General features: G+C 45.1%; 1 protein-coding gene across 35 annotated transcripts in view; it reads right to left on the bottom strand.

The window, feature by feature from the left end:
* The window catches only part of Cacna1c (calcium voltage-gated channel subunit alpha1 C), a 699,954-nt gene that overhangs the window by 242,842 nt on the left and 431,464 nt on the right, over positions 1–25,648 (bottom strand). The gene's annotated exons all lie outside the window — the stretch shown is intronic.

The raw sequence follows: 25,648 nt of genomic DNA, 5'->3' as shown, positions 1-25,648 counted from the left end.
TCTTCCTCACAATCACTATCACCACCATAACTATGACCACATCCCTATCACTACACCATCACCACCACCATCACACCATCTCCATCCCCATCCCCACCACCACTTCCATCACCATCACTATTTCCACTACCATCACCACCACCACCATCATAGCCACAATCATCACCACCACCCCCTCCATCCTAGCTGCCATTAACAACAGTCTGAGCCTGCACATAAGTTTTAATCCTAACAGTAGTTGCATGATGTTTACAAAATATTATCTCATTATGTAAGAACATGAGCAAATCTATCAAAGAGATTATGAAGTCTTCTACAAAGCCATCCAGCTAGAAAACGGTACAGCTCACACTCCCCATTTAATGTCTTTTCCATTTTTTGTGGTTATAGAAAAATCTAGACTCTGCTAGTTCACCTTTCTGGGGCTTTGTTGGGGCTACACCAAATGCCTGGTTTTTATGTGAAGCTCAGTATTATTAGCTGAGTTTGGTAAGTTCTCTAAGTGTAGCAAGTCTTTGACCCTCAGAGCCCGACCTGGCCTGGGGCACTCTGAATCTGTACATTTGGACATGTGGCTGTAGGATTCATGTGCTGACTGCTGTATGGAACCCACAGACTCTGCCCACTGCTGACCAAACCTGGTCACCACCCTGTGCAGGGCATGGCTGGCTGTAAACCACCCACTCTTCTAACCTACTAGAAGGTATTCCCCTTCCTCACAACCATCCACTGGCTTCAGAAGTGGCATGTGACCCAAGCCTACTGATACAGCATGAAGGGAAATTTCCTCATTGATTCCAAAACAGAGAGAGAGAGGCATACAAGCAGGAAGGTACTCCAAGCCCTTCTTCAGTTTGACACACTCATTCTGTGTATGAAATCTGGTACGGTGACACCTGAGACCATGAGGACTACGAGCTGAGGACACGAGCTACAAGCTAACGGTGGCAAAGAGAAAATGTGGAGAGACCTTGGATCTGAGTAAAGTTGTTAAACCAGTAAATTAATTGGGTTGATGCCACCTTAATTTGGGGCTTCCTTCCTTCTATCTTTGAGACACAATGTCCTTATTGTCAAAACCATTTCAAGTTGAGTTTTCTAGCGCTGGCATCAGGAAGCATCCTTATCAACGGGCTCCACTTGCTATCTTCGTGTGCCACTCCTCCTTTCACATCTTTATCCCACAGCTGTTTAGGGCCGCCACCCCTTATCAGCTATTGGGGCACATTAAACTAAGCTCAGTCTCACCCAGCCGGAAAAGGCAAGAGCTTGTAAACACTGGAAGACAAATGCCTCTCTGTCTCCCAGTTAGCTTGCAGCCCGGGCATGAGATGCTTATTTCAGATTATGGTCTCAGACTGGATCTAGAGAGATCAGCCCAAATCCCTATCAGAGGCTAGCCCACGTAATTCTATGCTTAGCCTCTCCTTACAGCACAGGACCGAGGAGCCGAAGGATAAGGTGGCACTATGGCATGTTTGATAAGTTCTCCAAGTGTAGCTCTTGTCCCAGACCCCTCGTCCTCCAGGAATCTGCATACACTGAGGGCAGAAACGATGTTGCAATTTTAATCTGTTCCCAGGTGACTGGCTCAGTGCCAGGGACTCACAGGATCCTCCAGTGTGTCATTGGCAGGATACTGAGAGTCACCAAGGTTGATTTCCAGGCCTTGGCCTCTTTCGTGCGCCCACAGCTCTTTATGGTGGACAATGTGCTTTCGTTTGCCAGGCTGTGTCACACAGGTGTGTGACTCCAGGGCACAGTGTCCTTCATCAGCACTCTTACCAATGCCCCCACCCTGAAAATTAAGACCAGGAGCACCCACTGGGACATTGTGGCATCATCAGCATGGAGAACATGTACTGAAGGAGCCCCCCACACACACACACAAAAAGGGCACTGAAATGAACTGTGGTCACAGACACTGCATGTCTCACTCATACATGGAGGTTAAGAAAGATGATCTCATGGAAGAGGCTAGAAGAGTCATGAAAGACTAGGAAGCGGGAGGGGAACAAGGAAGGTCGGATAATGGGTACCAACATACAGCCAGATCAGAAATTATTTCTTGTGTTCTACAGCACAGTCAACTATGGTTTTCAACAATCTGATATACTTCAAAATAAGTAGAAGAGTTTGAAGGTTATCAACCTTCAGGAGATAGAAATGCTAATTACTTGATTTAATCATTATATACTATATAAATGTATCAAAATATGGTATTATACCCCATAAATACATACAGATATTATGTGTCAATTTAAAAACCCTAAAGGGTATAAGATGATGCCTCTACTCTCCAGGGTCTCACAGTACAGGCAAGTGGGCAGGGTGGATGTGCATCATGCAAAGAAATTACAGCCCAGGGTCCCATGTGCTCCTCGACAATAAGTGCTGCAGATGCCAAAAAGTCAAAGGATTTGGAGACAGGGCAACTGCCAGGGGCCGGTGATTGGGGGTGGGGGGCAGGGAGACTGCCTTCCTGCACCTTGGCCAGGTGAGGGAATCTCCATATGGAAAATAAGGTTTCCTAGGAGAAATGAGGAGTAGAACATTTCAACCAGAGTTTACACTGCCAGAGGTAAAGCTGGATGGACAGGTAAGGTTTAAATTAAAGCAAGTCTTGAGTGACAGGATAAAGAGTCCATATTTCATCCTAGGATGTTGCACCTAGGATTTAAGAGCCAGGGTGACTTGGACTGATGACGGTTTGTGATCAGAGAGTGATAGATGCCAAGCTGTGTTTCAGAAAGATAAATATGAGAAGCAACCTTTAAATAGAGAGACCACCCCAGTGGTCCAGGAATGAGGCAATGATATTTGGACCAGAGAGGAGGAGAAAATAGACAATGACAGAGTCAGAAAATGTTATGACTCGAGGTGGGGCAAGTGGGGACTGTGGAACATGGTATTAGGACTTCATTCTGAATGGCTGGAAGAATGGGCACTCTGTACACAGCAACGATCCATGGTAGGAGCTGGCGAGTGGGCCTCAGCCTGCTGGGCACATGTCTCACCAGCTCACTGGACTCGGTTCCTTTATCCACCAAATTGGAAGTTTAAGCAGAAACCTCCACTGTCCTTCCTGCATCCAGCTAAAAAAACTGTGTGGTGGTAACTACATGGTACCAGGAGGCAATCATGAGTTCTCAATTTTAGATCTACAACTACTGCACTTTGGACACGTTTTTAAAGTTTGTATACCTCCAATTTTTTGGACATAAAATGGAAATACCATCGACTTTCTACAGAGAATCTTTAAGGACAGAGGGGGAAATGTATGCAGCAAATACCAAAGAAATGTCTCCTTCCTCACCTCCAGTGGTTCTAGAATTTCATGGAATCTGAGATGTTCGTTCTGGACATGATGGAGACAGCACATGAGAAGAAAAGCAATAATACCCAAAAGGAAATGAATGCAGGTGATTAGAGATGATGGCAGGACAGGGCTGAAGGTCAGGGTTTGAGAAACAGTCTGTACAGATGAAGCAGTGATGATTATGTGACATCCATGGCCAAATAAGAGTGCAGTGATGGGAAAAGAGGAAAAGGGCCCAGGAAGAGGACACTGGTGGGAAGGTGCCCAATACAGCATCTCTCAAGACCAATAATTTTTGCCATGCCCATTGTGTGTAGTGTTGTTTACTTAATTCCTTTTATATCAACTCACTTATCTTACATAAACATTAGAAAAGAAACTTTTCATCAGAAGCACCACATCAATGGCTTTCTGTGATAAAGGTGAAAGTAAAATATAGCTATTAAAAATATTTATCTGTCCATTACCTGAAAATGTCACACATGTCACAGGGGAAACAGTGGACTCAAGAGTTGTCTTTTGAAAGGATCAGACTTAATCTGTGCGGGTCCAGGAGGCAGCAAGAAAGAAGTAGGACTGATCAGTGGAAATTAGAGAGAAGCCGATTGTGTCTCAAAGGGGGAACTGTCTGGAGTTGGAGTCCTCCAACAATTGGAAGGGCTGAGTCTGAAGGCTGTGGCCCTGAGCACAGGGGAGGGAGGTGGAGACTGCTGAGTCACCTGCAGGTGTTGGTTTAGGGGCTGAAGCCTCCGGTAGTTTCCTCCAAGGTCTCATGATGTCATGAGGTATCCTCACATTTGTGAATGAGAGTGAAACAAATGAATGGATGAATGAATGGATGGAGGTGAAAAGGGGCTATTTATCAAGGCAGGCCAGGATCCAGGGCAGGGCAGGGCAGGGCTTCTGGTATCTTGATCAATCCTCCCCTCCCCTAGCCTCCTGGGATTTCCCAGGCCTAAATTTGCTCCTGGTTTGGGAGGCCCCCCACAAGAAGTTACACCCCTGTGCAGGGGTACCTCCAACTCTGTACACAGGGGGATGCCAGGCCAGAACCTCTTCAGCTTCTGAATGTCTTTCACCCCAGCTCCTCAGCCTGTCTCCCATACTGACAGGCACAGTGGCACCATCTATCCAGGTTCCTTAGAAACAACAGGCAAAGAAATGAAATGTCCACCAATAGCAGCCTGGACACACTACCCATATGGCACAGAGACATTAGTGTGTACGTCACATTCAGTCAAGCAAGAGCCTTGTTTCAGGCAGCAAGGGTCCTCTAGTGCAGTTGACTCAGGGGCAGGGAATGCTCTAAAGGAACACACCTCCTGTCCCCAGCCTCTGTGTCCATTTTATTTGTCCTCCTAATGTCCCAGTTCTTCCCTGATATTTTACCCAGAAGGCTACAAAACACAGGCTTTGTGGGTCACAGGAATCTGGGTACGAGGCCAGAGCTGGTAAGAACCTGGAAGTCCATGGGGTCCAATGCCTTAGGTTCCTAGATGAGGACAGTAAGGCACAAGGATGGGGAAGGACTTGCATAATATAAGTGACATGGTGGTGATGCTTATTTACATACTGTTTTTTATTTTTATTTTATTTTATTTTATTTTTTTAATTTTTTATTGTTGGCTGTTCAAAACATTACATAGTTCTTGATATATCATATTTCACAATTTGATTCAAGTGGGTTATGAGCTCCCATTTTTACCCCATATACAGATTGCAGAATCACATCAGTTACACATCCATTGATTTACATATTGCCATACAAGTGTCTGTTGTATTCTGCTGCCTTTCCTATCCTCTACTATCCCCCCTCCCCTCCCCTCCCCTCCCCTCCCCTCCCCTCTTCTCTCTCTGCTCCCTCTACTGACATTCGTTTGTCCCCCTTATATTATTTTTCCCCTTCCCCTCACTTCCTCTTGTACATACTGTTTTTTAAAAAAGAAGGTTACGGGGCTAGGATTGTGGCTCAGCAGTAGAGTGCTCACCTAGCATGTACAAGGCCCTGGGTTTGATCCTCAGCACCACCACATAAAAATAAAATAAAGATCATTGTGTCAAAAAAAAAAAAAAAGGTTGCATATATGCCTTTTCTGATCTACCATCCAGAATATGTGACAGCTCCTCTAGCTAAACTCTTAACTTCTTTTCCTGATGGGATAGGTATTGGGAGGAACCTGTTTGGAATAATATTCTGTGTGTGCTCGTTTTAGTCAGCTTTTTTTGCTGCTGTGACTAAAGGACCCTATCAGAACAACTGTAGAGAGAGAAAGTTTGAGGGCTCACATTTCCGACTCAATTCATAGACAGCAGGCTCCATTCCTCAGGGACCGAGGCAGAACATGATAGCAGAAGAGTGTGGCAGAGGGAAGTGGCTCATTGCCAAATACCAATATATACCCCAAAGCCACGCCCCTAATTCGACCTCCTCCAGCCACACCCTAACACTTCAGTTACCACTCAGTTAATCCCTATCAAAGGATTAATTCGCTTAATTAATCCTTAATTAAGACTTTCACAACCCAATCACTTCTCCTCTGAACCTTTTTGCATTGTCTCACATGTGAGCTTTTGGGGAACACCTACATCCAAACCATAACAGTTCTGGAGTTTATTATGTTATTATGAGCATATATTAGATTATGCCTTGTAGAGGGCAGGGCATGAACTTCTCCTATGTATCAGCACACCCAGAAAAGTGACAGAATATCCAACATAGAGTCCTAATGACCTGATCTACTGCTGTTACCAATGGCTGCTGGACATATCACCTTAGCTTTAGGAGCCTTGGTTTCCATATCTGTGAAATAGAGATGATAAAACCTATGTCATAAGGATGTGATGGATTTTACATAAAGATTACTTTTTTACATAAAGACTTTAAATAATATTTGTTGAGGCCCTTTTTAATAGTCAAAAATGCTATATAAATATGAATTATCACTATACAAATAAGGGAAAGGGGGAAATATTTCAAACATGTGAAACAAGAGGTGAGAAGTACTGATTTCTCAGTCAAGACTGAAACATGCAGAAGAGAAATGACTTCCCTAAGGTCAAAAAAGATGGCAGAGACATCTAGAGTGGGATCCATACCTGTCTGCTCTGGTCTCAGTCTGATGTTGACCATAGACACATATCCCCAAAGATGTTATCAGAGTAGAGGCAAAGGGTGGAAAATTAGGATCCTGGAGCAGAAGAAACTAAACCCCAAAACATTTGGGCCACTTTTCTCAAACCACTGTGATTAGCAAGGGTGGTGGAATTTGATGGACATCATTATCTAAAGTACATGTATGAGGACTTGAATTGGGTGTCAACATACTTTATGTAAAAACAGAGATATGAAAAATTGTGGTACATATGTGTAAAAAAATAGTAATGCCAAAACAAGTACATGTATAAAGGCATGAATTGGAGTAAACATACTCTATATACAAAGATATGAAAAATCGTACTCTGAATGTGTAATAAGAATTGTAATGCATTCAGCTGTCGTGTATTTAAAAAAATAAAATCAATAAAACAAACAAACAAAAAAACCATTGTGAACAGGTCTTCAAGGACGGCCATCCAGATGGTGGGTAAGCTACTTAGACATTAAAGGTTCACGTGGCACCCTTTTGGGTACCAGGGTGCTAATGATGCACAGATACAGTCTCTGCTCTGAACAAGCCTCCCTCCGCTTCTCATTCTAGCAGGTCAGCAGCTGCTCCTGGCCTGCTCACTGACTATCTCCACGTAAAAAGGGCGAACTCCCCTCCCCTTCATACAGACTCTGCTCCTCAGGCATGAGCTCTTCTCGGAAACTGGCTGACGCCTATACTGAAGGCAGATCTAATTTAAAAAGTGTTTCCTGTGAGCTGTAAACAGTAATAATTTTGGTTTTTGTGGGTGTCTCCTTTCCCTTGTAAAAATGGGCCTGTTCTTCTTGCTGATCAGTTCAATTATAATGATATAAAACAGAGAGCAGTAAAAACTGGGGACATGCCCTAAAAAGGGGACTTTGGCAAAAGTGATTCATGGTTTTTCCTTTGGGGATCTCAGCAGGGGTGGGCTGAGCCTTGAGTTGTCTTTCTCAGATGAAAATGAATTTTGTGGTAGGTAAGAGGGGGATGGGGATCTTGGGATATGGCAGACCAGAGGCCATGTAGCCATAGGGTCCCTGCATTGACCCCATTTGATGATTCCTAAATAGAGACTTTTTCCTGAAAAGAGGTGTAATGGCCATTGTATACAGTAACCTGCTGTGTGACTCCTCCACCGCAGTGATGGTGGGTGAGTGGAGTCATTAGACCTAAAGGCATCTCAAACTGGCCAAGCTCTTGGCTCCAGTTCTTGCTGCATGCCAGGTCCTGAGCTCAGTGCTTTACATACATTATCTCAATCTCTAGGAGGTGGGTACAACCATTATTCTCAATTTACAGGAACTGAGGTCTGCCTGGCACCACATCGGTGTCCTACCCATCATGTTACACTGACCTTGCAGCATATAGCAACACATTTGGATTGCTGGGTTCCACATTGCCACTTAACGTTATTTTCCCTCTGGAAACATAACAAGGGCAGTGAGCAAGCTGTAGTAGTAAAAGCATCATCCTCAGAAATCTGGGTCTCATCAGTATCAAGCTATTGACCTAGGGTCACCCAATAGCCTCTATGAATCAATTTTTCCTTATCCACAAAATGATTGTACTAGTGGATCCCAAACTTGAGTTCTCTGACAACTATCTAGAAATGTCCTGGGCCATTGGTTAAAAATAGTCTTGTGGGACCCCATCCCAGTGTGATGAATCAGAATCTTCTGGTGAGGAAAAAGGGATCTGTATTTCTAGAAAGCTTCCTAGCTTGAAGAGCACCCAGGTCTGGGTACTACAGATCTAAATGCTCTCCTTGGTTCCTTCCACCTACAAGATTCTCTGATTCTCAAGTATATCCCCACCCTCCTGGACTCATGGGAACCTCTCCAAGGAAGGAATCCCCTTCTGCCTCTGAAAGGTGCTCTGTGGGAGAACAACTTGGACTTACCATGCCTGACAGTCAGTGTGTGTGTGTGTGTTTGTGTGTGTGTGTGTGTGTGTGTGTATGTGTTGGGGGGAGGCAAAAACTTTGCTGAAGGTGCCCACAGAGGAGTGATGTGCATCTGGAGCATGGTGACATGGAAATAGCAGTGGATGTGTCCAGGGTGGGAAGCTCAAGAACAAAGGGAGAGCTGGGTAAGTGCAAAGCTGGGTAAGTATAAAGTCACGGATGGTGACTGTGCCCTATGTTCTCTGCTTTGTGTTGAAGGGTGTAGGGAACACATGGGAAAAACTTTCTATATTCCTGGGGAAATGAGACCTGTACAGCCAGATTGCTAAAAGACCCAGAGAGTATTTAGCAATTGGCAACTGAACAACAGAGATCAGGGATGCTCAAATTAAAAGGCGGGGTGGGGATGATGTTTACTAAGCACTTACTATGTGCAAGCAAGGATCTCATACCTGCCTATTATCCTGGGATAGGCAGACAGGGAGAATATTCCCAGTAGGAAAATCAAACCTAAGGCAAGGATAAGGGTGCATAGATCTATAGTTTCCTACAAATAGTTCCAGGAACTAGTTTGGACCATGCATCAAGGCATCTGCATTGGTTTTCCATTGTCTAATTGCAGATAGTCAGGTGAGACATTTAGTGTCTTTGGGTCCCAGTTAGAAATAATAGAGGAAAGGGACCGGGGTAGGGAGCAGAGGAGGGAAAGGGAAATTACTGGGGAATGATATTAACCAGATTACATTGTGTACGTGAGTGAATATGAAACAATGAATCCCACCATTGTGATTGACTTTAATGCACCAATAAAAATATGGCAAAAATTAGATATTTTCCTGATAATGCATAGGTTGAAATTTTATATAGCAGACCTATGGAACTGAATGTTTGTGTACACCCAAAATTCATATGTGGATATATTAACCTCCCAAGTTAGTGGCATTAAGCAATTGGGTCTTTGGGAAGTGATTAGGTCAGAGGAGGGGAGTCCTCATGATGGGATTAGTGGTCTTATTAAAGAGACCCCAGAGAGCTGGCTGACCCTTGTCCATCATGTAAGGTTACAGTGAAAAGACAGCCATCTAGGAAGCAGATCCTCATCAGACACTGAGTCTGCCAGCACCTTAATCTTGGACTTCCCAGTTTTCATAACTGTGGGAAATAAATTTTTGTGGCTTATAACCTACCCCCTATGGTATTTTGTTACACAAGACTCAATGGCCTAAGATGCCACTCAAATCTAAGGCCTTCACAGGAACAGCCTCATCTCAGGAACAGCCTCCTGCTAGACTCTGCAAGGTTCCTCCCTCACCACACTTGACCAGAACACTCAGGCTATGGAAGCCACTCTTCCCTACTACCTAAGATGGGCTGATCTCTTGGTGCGTGGAATACCATGAAGTTCTTGAAAGTGAGCAATGTGCCTGGGATCTATTAAATAGTTCCCAGTGCCTCTTGCTAATTTCCATACTTGACACTTCCTGGACAAGACACACAATCGTTCATCATGTGCATGCTGCTCATGCGTTATGAAGAGGTTTTGTGTGTATTAGCAGATTTTCTTCACCTCAATCCTAGCAGGAAGGAAAGAGTCTTCTTTCCCATGTGAAAGATGAGGAAACCTAAGCAGAGCCAGCTGGTAAATGGTAGAGAGAAGGTTTATACCTAAATTCCCTAACTCCAAACCTAGTGCTTTCCCCCTAAATCAACCTGGTGTGTACTCACTGGTGGTGCACAAATACTGAGTCCCAGAATTTACTCTATTAGCTGAGGAGGACATAGACTCCTTCCCAGCCAGTTTGTCACAGAGCTCAGGCCTGAACTGAGTTGAAGAGTGTCCCCCTTCCATGTCCTTCCCAGAACCTCAAAATGTGATCTTATATGGAAATAGGGTCATTGCAAATGCAATTATTTAAGATAAGGTTATATTGGAACAGGGGGTCCCCTAATTCAACATGCTGGTGTGCTTTTCTCTGGAAAACAGAGACACACAAATGGAGAAGACTTGTGAAGTCAGAGGCAGATCTGAGTGGTTGATGAGCTACAAGGAATGCCAAGGGTGGCTGGCAATAGCTGAAGAAGAAAAATAAAAAGCACAGAACAGATTATCCACTGCAGAATGGCCCTACCCCCACCTGGATTTCAAACTGCTGGCCTCTAGGACTATGAGAGAACAGAAGTATTGCTGCTTTGAGCCACCCTACTCTTGGTACTTTGACATTGCTTCCCTAGGAAACCAATACAAGGCCATTACCTGTGACGCTCCCAGCTCCTCTTTGTGAAGAATCAGCGTGACGAGGCGCACACATTAAACCTCATTCTTGTCAACCTCACCTCCACTGCAAAGTTCCCACTCAGGGCAAGCAGAAAGCATGTCTGATTTTCATAAGCTCTCTTTCTTCTCTCAGACCTTTAATAAAATGCTCAGCTACCTGGGGTCAGGGGACAACCCATTGGGTCATGAGTACAGTGGGATCCACTATCAGCCCCAAGAAGTAGGCAGTGTAGATACACACAGCTGATCACCGTGTTGGTCCCTGTCAGACGGAGCAAAAGTCCCCTCTGAGCCAGCTCTGTTGCTTTACCACCCTGAGCACCCCATGCCTACCTCACCAGCTACTAACTGGCTCTTAAACCTCACACCAGTGTCTTCAAGGTGCTACATGCTGCAAGGAACACAGAGACTTGGAAGACAAGAACTTCACCACCAAGGAAGTGACAGCCTCAATGGGTAAAATTACTACCCCTCAAAAATAGAACTAGACACTAAGTGAGTGGCACAGTCAGCCAAGCCACCACTGGCTAAATCAGGCAGTACAGGCTTCCTGGAGAAGGCAGTGGGCAGTGGAGCTGAACACTGGGGAAGGGGCAGGGGAAACTCAAGGTCAGAAGAGGTCAGGTTCATGCAAGCACAATTATATTAGACCTGGATAAAGTGGGAGTTCATAGGGAAGGGCGAGTACAGAGGCTGAGGGTCTGATCTGGAAGGGCTTCCAATGTCTGGAAGGAATTTGGGCTTTATTCTGTAGGCAATGTTGGGCCAACAATGCATAAGTCAATCTCATGAATTAGATTAGATTCTGGTAAAATTAAAACAGATTTTTAATTTGTAAAGCAAATCATACAAGATAACTTTTCCTTTGAAGGTGTTTCTCGACTTAAATGCTCTGAAGTTATGGGGCCAAGTACCTGATCTGACAAGGTGTTGCTAATAGAGCATAAACATTCCTAAGTGGACACTTTAAAAATATGCCTTGTAGTCAGGTGCAGTGGCACACACCTGTAATCCCAGTGGCTCAGGAGACTGAGGCAGGAGGATTTCAAGTTCAAAGCCAGCCTTAGCACCAGTGAGGTGCTAAGCAACTCAGTGAGACCCTGACTCGAAATAAAATACAAAAATGGCCTAGGGATGTGGCTCAGTGGTTGAGTGTCCCTGAGTTCAATCCCTGGTACCCACCCCCAAATAAATAAAAATATGCCCCGCAAAATGCTAGCCATTCTTAGCCCAGTTGGGATTACTCCTCCACTGAGAAGCCTACCTGGATTGTCCAGGTCAGTGGTGAGTCATCCCTCTTCCCTTCTGGAAATTGTTGAATTTAACAAGCCAATGATTCCCAGGCTCTTTTCTTGATTTCATGGATCAGTTAAACAGCACAAGAAACATTAGGGACAGACATAGGGTTGTCTACTTTTTATTCCGCCAAGTAGACATAAATAACAATGGCATTTATTATTTCTTTCATTGCATAAAAGGAAGAAGAAATAATCCCAGAATACAGAATAGGGGGTGACTGCCAGTACCACCCCATGGCCATCATTTGCACATATGCTGCAGACTGATACACCTGCTGCAGACTGGCACCGTCAGCAGGCTGACCCACTCTAGCTCATTACATACTTCTGTTTCCTTCTGACTAAGGTGGCTTTGGTCTGACACACAATCCAATCAACCCATTTGTAGAAGATGGCCATGGTGTTTTTCAGTTCATCAAGAATCAGTGTCTATTTCCTTACCTCTTAAACTACAGCTGACTTTGTCACTTGTTTGGCCAACAGAATACTGTGGAAGTGACCTTGTGCAACACCTAAGTCCAGGTCTCTTGGACTTTCCACATGGGGAATCTTTCTTCCACCACACAAACAAACCCAAGGGACCCTGTTACAGAATGATGGCCACAAGCAAGCAGACCATAGCAATCCACCATCAGACACTTGAGAAGCCCAGCTAGGACCAGCCATGGCTTCTGAGGTCCAGAAGAACTACCCAGCTAAGCTTAATCCCAATGACCAACGGATAGAAATGTGAGCTAAACAAGGTATGTCAAAAGCCCCTGTGTATCAGGTTACCTTTCTATGTTGCAGAAACCTGCACATACACCACCTTTCCTGCCATAATCTGTATGGACTTTCTCTACCCTTCTGCCTTTCAAATACAAGTTAGATTTTCCTATACTAAAGAATTTACCAGAGTTCTCCCTGCCCCTACCCTAGGCCTATAATGTCTGCTTCTTCTATCCTTAGACTTTAGCCATTCTTAAAGACTCAGTGCTTCTGGTCTATGCTGTTCCCTTGCCCCTTAATCACATAATAATGACTTTGTGGCATTTCTTGCTTGCTGCTGTAATTTATTTCTGATAATGTTAATTTTATGTAGGTCTATTACATCTTGACTTCTCAAACTGTCAGTCCTTCATGGGCGAAGCCTTGTCTTATATTTAGACTCCACAGCTTTTAACCCAGAATTTTGCACAGGATAGGGATATTTTTTGCTCATTGATTGATGAGACTTGGAAATCCTTTGAGTATTTGAAAATAGCTCTTCTGGTCAGTTCTCACCAGTGCACTTTCCACTCCAACCTGAGACGAGTCTAGTTCCCTGGGCTTTCCCATGGGGTTCATCTTATTCCCCAGTCCCACCACAGAGGCTTTGCGTACAGAGAAATTGGTTGCTGTCCTCCCTACGTGAATGGTTTGTAGCATCAGAGAGGCACCCCCAATCCATAGCAAGGAAGACCACATTTGTCAAATGATTCCTTGACTTCTCAAGTCTTGGGGATTTCTTGAACCCCCTGGAAACATTCCCTTCTCATTCCCATGACCTTTCATTTGTCCCAGACACTGGCATTGGATAATCCGGGCTTCCTGGGCCTTTCAGTCTTCACTGAGGTCTTTCAAGTGAACTACAAAGCTTTGAGGAGGAAGTGATAAAAAAGCTTAGCATTGCAAATGAGGAAAGCATTAAGCCCAGGCTGGAAAAGAGGTGAAGGTATTTAAAGCAGGAGTGCCCAGGCTGCTAAAGGTTAAACTGCAAAGGTAAAGGCCAGGGGGTTCTGCTTTTGCCTTTTAATCCTTTGGTTCACTTTTCTTAAATGGCTGGTAATAAGTCATTGACAAGCATTTTAGAGTTTTGTCTCCCTCCCTCTAGATCCTGCCTGCCTGAGCTGCACCCTGTACCCCCACTCATTCCTTCAACTGAGCCCATTTTTCCCTCTTGCAGTCTTGATCATGGCATTTTCTAATAGCAAAGATAACAAATTTCATGTTAGTAATTTAAGAGAACTCTAAGATAAGAAGGAAGGAAGGAAGGGAGGGAGAGAAAAAGAAAGAAAAGTGAGGAAAGATAAAGATAAACAGCATTGTCCTTCCTTGAGGTTAGCCTTGGTACCATTTTGGTATGTGTGATTAATGTTTCCTGTGGTGTGTGTGTGTGTGTGTGTGTGTGTGGTGTGTATGTGTGTGTGTGGTACATTTCCAAAATTGTGATCATACTGTTCATATTATTTTACAGTCTCCTGTCTTTGTGCTTAACAATAGCTTTTCAACATCTTATACATTATTCAGTTTTATCTACAATATCACTTTCAATAACTTTACAGCATTTGAGTAGCATGGATAGGTGTACTATAATTTAGCTAGTTCCTTGCTTTTGGTGCTGAGGTTTCCACTCCACCTGGTGACGGATCTGGTCCTGTTTCTGTCAGGGGAAGTCGATAGCCAGTGGCTGCTTCACCCTAGGGTGGCTCTGTGTTGCCTTCCCTGACCCTAGCCCCTGACTCTTCCTTTCTTAGGGGCAGAGTTAACCAGAGAGTCAGAGGTCCCTGACTCCTCCTTAAAGAACACAGTAGCTACTGGTAGCCTCTAGAGGGACACTACTGTACAATACTGCTGAGGTGGGACCTGGCCCTATGAGTGTGAGGACCCCCCCCCCCGCCCCCATCAGCTTGAGCCTCCAGGCTCACTGCCTCTGCCAGGTCACGTTCTTGGGGAGAAGTTTCCCTCACTTCCTCTTCCTCTTGCCCCAGAACAGAAGTGCCCAAATGGACCTTGTGACCCAACAATGCAGCCAAAAGTGGAAGGCAGGCAGAGGGACCCTGGAGTCCTGATACTTCTTGGAGAAATGAGTTTTTGTGATGTCAATGCTCTGGGCTCCACTCTCAGCACAGCAAAGAATGCACCCCCACCCACATGTGAGCGCAGTTCCATGCCTGGCCTCTCTGCAAAGCATCATGCTGCTCTGGATCTTTCTGTTCCCAAGACACCATTAAGGTGACATATTTTTAGCAGAAACACCAAATTTTCAAGAAAGAAGTGATTCTATCTCATGTTGGGTGAAAATAACTCCATCCTCATGTCTGCACTTCTAGACCCTTTGGTTTCTGTCTCCTTCCCCATCTCTTCTCCTCTCTTCTTTCTTCTACCTCTCCCCTTTTAACCTGTTTTTTCTTTTCCCCACCGTTTCTCCTGTTTTCTTCTTTGGCTGTGTCAGATTTTCTCATTTATATCTGAGGGATGTGCAGATGTCCACATTCGGCATTCATTGGGTCACACAGGAGCTCAGCTAATTGAGATATTTCTTGTAAATTGCTTAAAATTTGTAATTTTCTTCCAATGAAAATGGAAGGACTCAGAGTCGCGAGCATCAGCCTGGGTTACTGATGCCATTAACGGAACATGAGACCCTGCTATGTACGGATTGAGGGAAAATTTCCTGACCCAGATGGAGCCACATAATGAGGATGGGTCACTAGAGGAACACTGACATCTGATGCAGCATTACCCGAGAGAAGGGGAGAGAGAATAGAGTGCAAGCATGAGCTTGGCCTACTCACTCAACGGCTGTGTGCATGCAAGAACAATAACCAAAATAGCCATCTTCACCCTGCCACTAACTTCACTGGCATGGTCAGAAATAGAGGAGGGAAGCATCTGAGCTCCTTAGTTAATATTCTCAGTATTTGTGATAGTCAGGTTTCTGAAATTATAATAAAACACTGGAAATAATCAACTTATAAAGAGAAAAGATTTATTTTGGCTCACAGTTTTGAGGGTTCCAGTGCATAACCAGACAGACTTGTTGCTTTGGGCCTCACTGGATGGGGATGCTGAATGGCTATTGTAGGAAATGTGTGGCAGAGCAAACTGTTTACCTTATAACCAGAAACAAAAGAGGAAGAGGAGGGCTGGGATTGTGGCTCAGTAGTAGAGCGCTCGCCTAGCACGTGGGAGGCCCTGGGTTCGATCCTCAGTACCACATAAAAATAAATAGATAAAATAAAATAAAGATATTTAAAAAAAGAGGAAGGGTCCCACAGTCCCCTTCCAGAACACCTAAAGATCTCTACAAGGTCCTACCTCTTAAAGGTTCCACAGCCTCCTGATAGCTCTACCCTAGGGACCAACATGGATTTTGGGGGGGAGGGGACACTCAACTTGCAAACTATAACTATGCCAAATGGGTAAACTATCTCCTTCACTGTTGTTTTTCTTTTTCTCATTAACCTGCTATTTTTGGCTCATATGTATAAATTCTAAGGTAGACAAGGTGCAATGAATTCTGAGGTCATAACATCTGAGAACAGTCTGGTTAGTCTCTTTATCTGTTGGGTATAAGAACTACCATACTATTATGACCACCACCTCTACCACTTTTATCAGCCCATTTATTCCAGCTAGTAACCTAAGCACCTTGCATGAATTACTTCACTTAATCCTCACAATGGCATTGATGTAAATATATTATCCCTACCCTACAGGTGTAGACAGTGAAGCATTGGAAGAGTTAAGTAGTTAACTTGCTCAAACTACATAGATCATAGGTGCCATGGCAAGGGTCTGCACTCAGGCAGTCAGAGCCCAGAGTCTCCTGGCTCAACATTTCTTAGGTTTGATTTCTTCATCCAAAAAATGAAAATAAAGCCTAAGTCATGGGATTGTGGTTATACACATAAAAGTGCTCTGTGAAATGTAAAGGGCACTATGGAAATGCCAGTTGGCATCTGTCCCAAAGTACAGTTTCTCTTTGGGGCAAAGAGGAACTTCACATAAAATTATCATGGGATCACATAATGTTAGCGTTGGCAGGGAGCTCAGATGTCATTTATTCCCCATTCCATGCAAGATTAGACTGGAATCATGGGATTGAAAGTGACCTTACACGTGACTTGGTCCAACGTCAGGGGAAATGATCCACCCAAGGTGACATCGGAGATAGGAGCAGAATTGGGTCTGAAAGCCAAATCCTCCGACCTTCCTCCAGCCCTGATCTCATGACAGTGTGCCTCCTGCTCCTGACTGACCCCAAGGGCAGATGCTGCTAACTTATCACCATGCCTTTACTTGCTGAGCCTCAACATGGCTCCAGAATCCTTCTCAACACATCATTCCAGGCAGCTACCTATCATCCCATCAGCACTGACTTATAAAGTGACACTTTTTTACTCTTCCTCCATGAGACAGGGACTGCTGTATACTTTATCATTCAAATAAGGGTCCTTTTGAGAGGGGAAAAAAAGAGTACTATTAATGATTACATGGGAATACAAGTGCAAACCAGGATTATCTCAGGTGAACTGGAAACTATGGTTATCCTAATGATACTTGGTGAGCCGCTGGAGGTACCCAAGGTGCCCTAAGTCATTGTGGGACAGAAATGCTACAAAACTAACTTGAAGGAAGGCTTGTTGGGATTATCTTCCTAAGGCATAGTGGGAGGCGGCCATGGGAAAGAGAAGATAATCTCCTGGTAGGAAAGCATGACGGCAACTCCGGCTCATAGACTTGTCTGCAGAAGCAGCTCCACCATCCCAGGGTTATTTTCCATTCTTTCATTACTTTCCCTGAATTTCACTGGCCTGGAACAGCTCATTACCTTCCCAGCCAACAGCGATGTATGTCTGCTAATGCTCTCTCCTTCCCTCTTCTCTTTCCTCCTCTTTATGTTGAACAATTGTTTCTATGGTTGTTTAATTAGCCAATTATGAATGTGTTCGGGCATCTTACGGAGGAAGAATCACTTTGTTTACTTGTTGATAATTAAATGGGCTGCATTTGATTTCTGTTTTGGAAGATTATAGACAGTTTTTGTTTCTAGATGGCAAAATTTAAAAATCAAGGTCTAATTATTGATGGATTTTCCTGAGCAGAGGAACAGAGAAAGATGGTTCATTCATTGCCAGGTTCACCAGGTCTTAGCCTGGTTGTAACAAAGGAGTAGATAATTATAATCATGTTGAAGATCAGCTAGGAGGGAGGAAAGGAAGTCATGAGGCTCCAGGGACAGAAAGCCTATTTTTTAGCAAGATGGAACTCAATTGCTGGACACCACTAGACTGGCTATGTTGTCTTCTTCCTTCTCAAATCTATTTCCCATGATAAATCCCATTTTTCCCTCAAAAATGATTTGTAACAAAGAGATTTGATGAACAAACTGAAACTTCAAGTACAAAAAGTTCTAACCGGCAGTTTCTAATTTGGTATATGTGTGTGTGTGTGTGTGTGTGTGTGTGTGTGTTGCTGGGGATTAAACTCAGGGCCTCTTGCGTACTAGGCAAGTGCTCTACCACTGAGTTATATTCTGGTCCTACTAATTTGCTTTATTTTTTAAGAATTTATTTTTTAGTTGTAAATGGACAAAATACCTTTTATTTTATTTTGTTTATTTATGTTGTTTTTTTATGCAGTGCTGAGGATCAAACCCAGTGCCTCACACACATGCTAGGCAAGCACTCTACCACTGAGCCACAACCCCAGCCCCCCTACTAATTTGCTTTTTAACACTAATCATACATATCTCTTCTGGTTTTTTGCCCTTTCATTTTCTCTTTTATGAAATAAGGTTTTAAAACGTTATCTAATTTGGGGGTCAATGGGGGCAGACTGTCCCCAAAATGGTTATGAAGCCAATTAAGACCAAAAATATTACAGTTATAGCAGGTTTTATAAATACAATATAAGTTTCCTATAATGTTTTTCACTTAGCTTTAAATTTTATAATCCTCTGGGGTGGGAGTATGAGAAAAACCATTTGAGAATTTTGTTTAATCGCAAGTAGAACTGTCTTCCTACTGCTGATGTGGACTTCAATTCTGCTAACCACTAATAGATGGTCTTCTTAACTATGTGGCCATTTTTAATTTGATCCACAGGATCTGACTTCCGTAAGAGTACATTTCATGCAATTAGGTGAGAGGCAGGGACCAAAATTTTAGTGTACCCACCAGGACATCCTCAGCTCCAGAACCGTGCAAAGAGCTTCAAATATAAAATGCCATTTAATCTGCACAACAGCTATAGGTAAGGGATATATCTTCTCCAAATACAGAAACCAGTCTCAGAGAAGTTAAGTCACTTGCCCAAGAAATCACTGTAGGTTAGGGTCAGGACTAGAACCCAGCTATACTCCTCAGTCCTGGTTTTACCCAGCACCCCAGGCAACTCTTTCATGTTTATCAGGTTCTGCCTGCCCACCCCTACTCCACACTCCAGGGTTTCAAAATGCATACAGATGTTCCAGAAGCTCTACTCAGAGAGACTCCTGTAGACAAGAGAAAAATCACTTTTCTTCTTCATGCAGAGGATACACTCAAAGGGTTGTGGATAATTTGGGTCTCAGTGGTGACACTCTCCTCCCACCCTGGCCCAATACACCTGTTCCATGACTGAGACAACCAATCACAGCATGAGAGAAGTCACCAGAGGACACAGCACAGTGATGAGAAGCATCCCCTTTATCCCAACACCAGCTCCATCTAATGAAGATGGCCCCAATCAACCCTACCATCCCTCCCACCGCCTCAGTCATTACAGCCTGGACGAGGGACGGGTGGCATCTCCCTGGTCTAATCTCTCACATAAATTAATAGTGGCAGCTTAGAGGAAAGGAACTTCCCAGGTGGAGGGCAGAGGGGTGGTGGGGGAAAGAGGAGGGAGGGATAATTAGTGGGAGTGGCTCCCTGTCCCTTTCAGGCTCTGTAGCTCTTTATCCCCTCATATTCACCCTCCCTATTAAATGCTCTCTCTCTCTCTCTCTCTCTCTCTCACACACACACACACACACACACACACACACAGAGTTTTGCTGGAACTGGCTCCCATATCAAGCTGTATTATCCTGGTACAGAGATGCATGGGGCCATGGCCAAAGTGACCCCATTGGGAAAAGCTTGGCAGTGGGCAGAATAAGGCTGAATGAGTTCAGTGTGGGCCAAATTGGAGCCTGTGGACTACACAGGGACAGTGTGGAAGTGACCCTTGCACAGGGCAGGCTTTGGGCCCTGGTACCTACAATTGACACCTCTGTGAAGTCCCAGTTCAGCCCAGCATTGACTGTATTCTCTCCATTGTGGCTGAAGTTGGACTACAGAGTCAAGATCTCTCAAGAGGAGATGCTTATCTACCCTTGAGATTCTAGTCTCTTCAACAACATTGCAACCACTATTAATTGAGCCCTCAATGTGTGTCTGCAGGGTGGGTTTATGCCCCTTTCTGGACCCCTGAACCAGTACACATAGACTGGCAAGTCTGTATTTATGGAAGCAGAACATGAGGCACCTGAACTCCCTTGGAAAATTCTAGGCTGTGTGACCCCTGCTCATGCCCTTGAGAGTCTAGGTGAATGTGATAGGTGACTCATGGTAGATGTGGGATGCTCTACAAAGAAAGAAAAGGCACTGGAGTGGGTGCAGAGGCCTCTGGGCCCCAGTTTTCTAATCTGTAAAATGAACACCTCTATCCCTTCACCCTCATCTAACATCGGTTCTATGGTATAAAATCACTAGAGTTTCCTGTGCGTGTTTGTGGGTGTTTCCACAGGGCTCTGGAGCTTGCAACAGACCATAGTGGGCTCTTGGCCCCAGGACGTGAAGAATCCTTCAGTTAGGTGCTGAGTCCCCTCTGTGGTTGGTAGAACTAGAGTGACCAGCTCGTTCCCTCTGGGGTCAGCACAGGCAACGTCCAAGACTGGAACTGATTAGCAGCCCTGCCCTGGTGGCTCAGCCAGCCATCTGTTCCAGGGGTGTCAGTTACCTCCAGGGAAAAGTCAGTTCCATAGATCAAGCTTCTGGGTGATCTTTGAAGCTCATTTTACTTGCTGGAGGAAGGCCCCTGAGCCCCTCCTGGGACAGTCCTGTCCTTAGGATGTGAACCCGGACCATAACCCAGGAGTCTTCTCTTCTCTTCCTGCCTGCCTCCTCTTCTCTCAATCCCATTGCTGAAATCCTGGCCTCCTCCACTCGGCTCTGGCCTATCTGAGCAGAAACGTGATGTGGGCAGAATTTGTTTGCATGGGCTCTTCCCTTGTCCTCCTCCAGTCCCTACTTCTGTCAGACTCTCTCCATCTATCAAAACCTACTCCCATGACTTTAGGCATTTACATCTTATTGTACAATTCAATCCTGGAAGTCTTTCTCCTTGGAGTAATGGAAGTTGCAGATTTTTGTGTTTGTATCCATCTGAAATGTAGAAGGCCCCAGACAAAGGCAAAAGAATGGCAGGCATCATGTGGTGGGCAGGTGGAGCACTTTGGGGGCCTCATGGAGGCTCCAAAATCAAAGGCCAAATCTAACCCATGCAAAACCAGCATTGAGGATGGGGCACTGTGTCTCAGTTAGCCAAGTAGGTTTACACACTCCTAGGGTTAAAGCAGGGACCCAGACTCAGAAAAGAGGAGCACCTTCATTCTATATCTGTGGAGACAATTACCTCAGCAATATCATTTTCCTCACCATATGTGAGCCTTGTGTGGGCAGACAGCCACATCTAGTTTTGGTCACCACTGAAGCCCCAGGAGCGAGCTCAGCCTGCACATGGCTGGCCCTTCTCTGTTATGACAGGAGGAAGGTCTCCTCCGACACCCCCTGGAAAACCTCCCTTGACATTCTTATGGCAACCTTTGTTGCAGGCAGGAGAGGTAGCCACTTATAGGGGAATCAGGGCACAGTAAAAAGTCTCCTGCCCAAAATAACTCTCCAGTCGGGTCCCTGAAATTCTCGACATTCACATCACTCACTTCTCAAGGGCCTTTTCAAGGAGATGAGATTTTTTTTAAACTGAATTAGAATGTTCTGCTACCTGGGAGGGACGATACGTTAGCACAGATTAGTGTCTGATTAACAACATCATTACTCTTTCCTCTCATCTCCCTGGACCACCTTGCAGCCAAGGCACACGCCACCAGAAGACAAACCCAGGACTCCTCACTCTGAAAGGCTGGCCAGAGGCCACCAGCATTTACCTCCTCAAGAACCTCAAACAAAGTGTTGGAACTCCATCCCCAGAGATGAGATCACCTGGGACCTGGACGTCAGCATTCTGAAAAGAACCCAACAGGACTCCAATGCCAGCCAGAACTGAGATCTTCTATACCAACTATGGGAATCTGAAGTATCATCATTTAGGGACCTTGAGGTTAAGGTGAGGAATGATGAGCAGGTCACAGTGTTTTGAAGCTGATTTTCCCAGAAAAACACTGGGCATGAATGCCAGATGGGATATGCATGGCAGAGTATTGGGTATAGGAGACCCTTCCCAGGGGAGGTCCCCTTCTCTGGAAGAGGTAATCTATGTCCAAATGGCTTTGGCTGCATCTGATTTCACCATCATTAGAATATTACATAGAAATGACCTCAACCCCACACTTAGCAATGATAAACACGTGTTTATGATGTGTGAATGTGTGAATTTTCAAACAGGGGGAGAGACTAGCAAGCTCAAAAGGAGTGTCTTTATTAGGAGCATGGGAAATGTGAAAAATACTGAATCTGAGGTAACAAGTCCTTGAGTCCACCTTCTGCCCTTCCTAGTAGGGAAATTCTGGCCCTCAGGCTCTCTGATCCTCCAAGACCTCATTGGTAAAGGGTGGTGATGGGGACACCTTTGTCAGAGGGTCTTGATGAAGATGAGATGAAATCATGGATGTGACGGTGACTTCCACATTAGATGCCAAGTGAACAGTAGCTTCTCTCTTTCTCCTCATGGAGACATCCCCTGGTGTACAGTGCTGTGGGTCCCAATTGCCTCCAACAGGCCTCCAGCTGGTACCAGTCCAGGCCTAGAGCATGGTGGTTGAGAACCCAGTCCCTGGAGAGACACTGCCTGGCCACTTACCAAGCCCGAGACCTGGGGCAGGTTAATTAAACACCGTGGCTTCGTTTTCACATCTGTAACATGGAGATAATAGTAGCTACCCCATGGGGCTGGCATGTGGACTTCACTGGTTAAAATTTGTAGATATAAATTATCCCTTCCTTTTTTCCTTCCAAGAAGGGAAGACACCAGGAAAGAAGCAAGCTGAGCAACCCTTCAAGGGAACCAGGCAGGCCCAGAGAGGAGCACAGAAACACATGAGGGGAGGGCGACAAAGAGAACCCTTAATCAAGCCCACTGTGCCCTGGAGAGACCCAACACTCTTAGCTTGGGCGGTATGAGGGCAAGGGAGGGCCCCTGAACATCCGGGGCTCTGCCTGGGCTTCTAACAGCCACCATCTGTGAAGCCTGCACCTCCCCAGCTGCCCCCTGGGATGAAATCACAGGTGAGCAGCTGCCTGAGGCAGGCACCTTGGACACTCCACGCTGGAGTCCAGTCTCCCTGGCTTCGACTGCTTCTCCTTGGGATTTCACTTCTCCTTGTGACCCTGATGCTGCTGTAGTTTTTATATTCATTTTTCCAGGCTTGGAGCAAATACTGTAAAGTGTTTCCACTCAGAAGAAAGGCTGAATATTTCATTGTAACAACTGTAACTCAGGACGACAGCGGGCCTTGAGGGGGTTCTGTAGGGGGACTGATGGCTTCAACCTCAGGGAGTCTGCCAGGGTCTGACACTGGACATATGGGTAGGCATGGAGGTGACTCTAGAGCAACAGGAGAGTGGAGGAGGAGCCTCACAGAGGAAGAAGTAAGACAAAAGTTAAAAAGTCAAGTCAAAATTACCAAAGAGGAAAACCTGAAAAACACAAAAAGAGGATCAAAAGGCAAAACAGCCAGGAAGGGAAAATATATAAGAGCAAGAAAGAAAAGTGCAACATCAGTCTGAGTCTCGTGAAGGGACGCTCAGGGTTAGAGTCCCCATGTTCACAGCTCCCTCAGTACACACACACCCTGATGTCAAATGAACCCCAGTTCCCTGGATGCCTTGGAGGAAAGGGCCTGGTGTGCGGGTTGAATTCATCAGGTCCCTCTGTCCCTCCGTAACAGCTGACTCTAGGGCCCACCTCCCCTTGGAACTGGAAGTGGTGAGTGCTGTTTTGGTTTCTCTGGGAAAAGAGTTGGCCCTTGGATACCTTCTTTGGATACAGCAAGCTGAGGATCCCAGCTTCTCTGCCCAACAGAAGCCGGGGTTCCTGGCAGACATTCGACTGCCCTTTGGATGGAACTCACACCTGTGGCTCAGGGCTGCCTATACTCAGTAAGAAACAAAGTTTATTTGCTTAAGCAAAGTTACAAGGTTTCTTTGTTTCAGGGCTTCTCAGAGCCTTGCATAAGCTAGCATGCCCTGTGACACAGGAATGGGCTGCAGGGGGCGCACACTGGAACCACAGAATGCTTTTAGGTTTTTTTTTTTTTTTTTTAATCTCAGAACAACTATTCACATCTCAAGGACACTGGCTTTGAGGCCAGTGGGTAGGAAGCCTAATCTACACATAAGGACACCAGCTGAACTTGGTCACTATGCAAACCTCCCAAGGTCCTTCCTTCCCTTCAGCTATCTGTACTCATCAAGTTACCCACCAAACACAGGTAATTAAAATTTGGTCATCTGTGAGATCCTTCCCGTGGCTTATATGTGACTTAACCTTCTACCCATCTCAGTAAAACTCCTACTGCCAAGCTCTGACGCAAAAAAGAACCAGAAGGTCATGTTGCATAGGTATTGGTCCTTTTAGAAGAAACACTGAAGATGTTGGGCCCTGGTAAAGCAAGGAGAAAGAAAAGACAGAGGCAACTACCTCGACTAATGGCCAAGTGGAGAAGCAAGCTTAAGTCATTCTCATAACACAGGTGTGATTACCCACCTTACCTCACAGATAAGAAAACCAAAGCCCAGGGAAGTTAAGCAACTTAACTTTTTAGGTCCCTCACCTGGCAAATGAGGAAGCTAGGATCTGCACTTGGGCTGGCACTACATTGAATCTCATTCTCTTGTACGACTTCCTGCTGCATCTCCTTTACGCTAGGCCCTGCTCTGAATGAAGAGACTGCCGGGGACATGGTTTAAAAATTCATCAGTTTTCGCTTTTAAGGTATTTATGGTCCAGCAAGAGAGGAAATCAGTGTATTCAATTAATGACAGAACAAAGAAAAAAGGAAAGAGGGAGGAGGGGAGTCTAGCTCAGGGCAGGGGAAGGCTGCGTGGAGGGCCTGCATTTGTGCTGGGACTTAAAGGACAGAAGGATTTCTGTGGCCCAAGTGGCAATGGGGGGGTCTTGTGGATGGAAGGAGCATTGCAAGCAAAGACCCAGAGGTGGGAAAGGGAAGTGGCTTCAGGGACTACAGGGGCTCCTTTGCAGGTGATAGAGGGGCGTGAAGTGAGACTTGACAGAGATGGCTGGGAGGAGGCTCTAGCCGGAAGCAGCTGTGAAACCTCCAACACAGCAGTTTTTCAGGAGTATGGTAAGTGGTTTCGAGACAGTGGGCTTTAGAATGGCATGTAGCTGCATTTTATCAGAGCTGTGTTGACACATGTCTGGTCCAATAAATTAACATTTCCATCTTAGCTGACTTCATTTGGCAGGAGCAATAAATTCACATGGCAATTCATACGGCAAAGTGGAATGGTGCAGGGAGGGCAAGGGGATGGGGTAGGCTAGGAGAGTCATTCACAATTCATCAAATTGTTTTCATTCATTCATTCATTCGTCAAAAACATCAGGGGGGCCCAAGAGCTCACTGGTTTCTGAATTATCTTTTTACTGGCCTGTTTGTTTACACTCTAAATGTCACCTGGATTTTAAGTTGTTAGATTTGGACAGAACCATGTGTTTCAGAGTCTTTTCTCAGCTGTCTCTTCTTAGGTGTCCCACAAT

This window comes from Marmota monax, unplaced genomic scaffold (assembly GCF_021218885.2).
Source record: "Marmota monax isolate L192 unplaced genomic scaffold, Marmota_monax_Labrador192_F-V1.1 WCK01_AAM20220418_F8-fsc00163, whole genome shotgun sequence".
Lineage (NCBI taxonomy): Eukaryota > Metazoa > Chordata > Mammalia > Rodentia > Sciuridae > Marmota > Marmota monax.
This window is presented reverse-complemented; position numbering and strand designations above follow the sequence as displayed.